The 372-nt window shown below is 35.8% G+C and overlaps 1 protein-coding gene across 5 annotated transcripts in view; it reads left to right on the plus strand.

The window, feature by feature from the left end:
• Positions 1–372, plus strand: part of ddx4 (DEAD (Asp-Glu-Ala-Asp) box polypeptide 4) — an 18,260-nt gene that overhangs the window by 11,224 nt on the left and 6,664 nt on the right. The gene's annotated exons all lie outside the window — the stretch shown is intronic.

Consider the following 372-nt stretch of genomic DNA (forward strand, 5'->3'; position numbering starts at 1 on the left):
TGTGATATGTAGCTCAGTCCAGCTCAGGGCATTTGAGAAAAGCAGATGATCAACTAGGCCTGCACGATATTGGAAAAATCTTACATTGCAATATTTTCCCCCCCTTGCGATATATATTGCAATATGAAAAAAGTACATTTTTAAAAGATGACCTAAATAGCTCTATTTAGAAATAATAAATCATTTTCGACTACTATGGTGATTTTGTAGGGGAGTGCGTCTACATAGAAGAAGAAAAAACATTCTTTAATGCTTAACAAACCAAAGCAAGTAAGCTAAGTGCTAATGTTACTAATGTTACTCTTAAGTGGTTTTGGAGAGGGACATCAGGTAGAGATACGCTGGTTGACTAGCATGACACCATTGTATTCA

Source organism: Etheostoma spectabile, chromosome 24, assembly GCF_008692095.1.
Source record: "Etheostoma spectabile isolate EspeVRDwgs_2016 chromosome 24, UIUC_Espe_1.0, whole genome shotgun sequence".
Classification (NCBI taxonomy): Eukaryota; Metazoa; Chordata; class Actinopteri; order Perciformes; family Percidae; genus Etheostoma; species Etheostoma spectabile.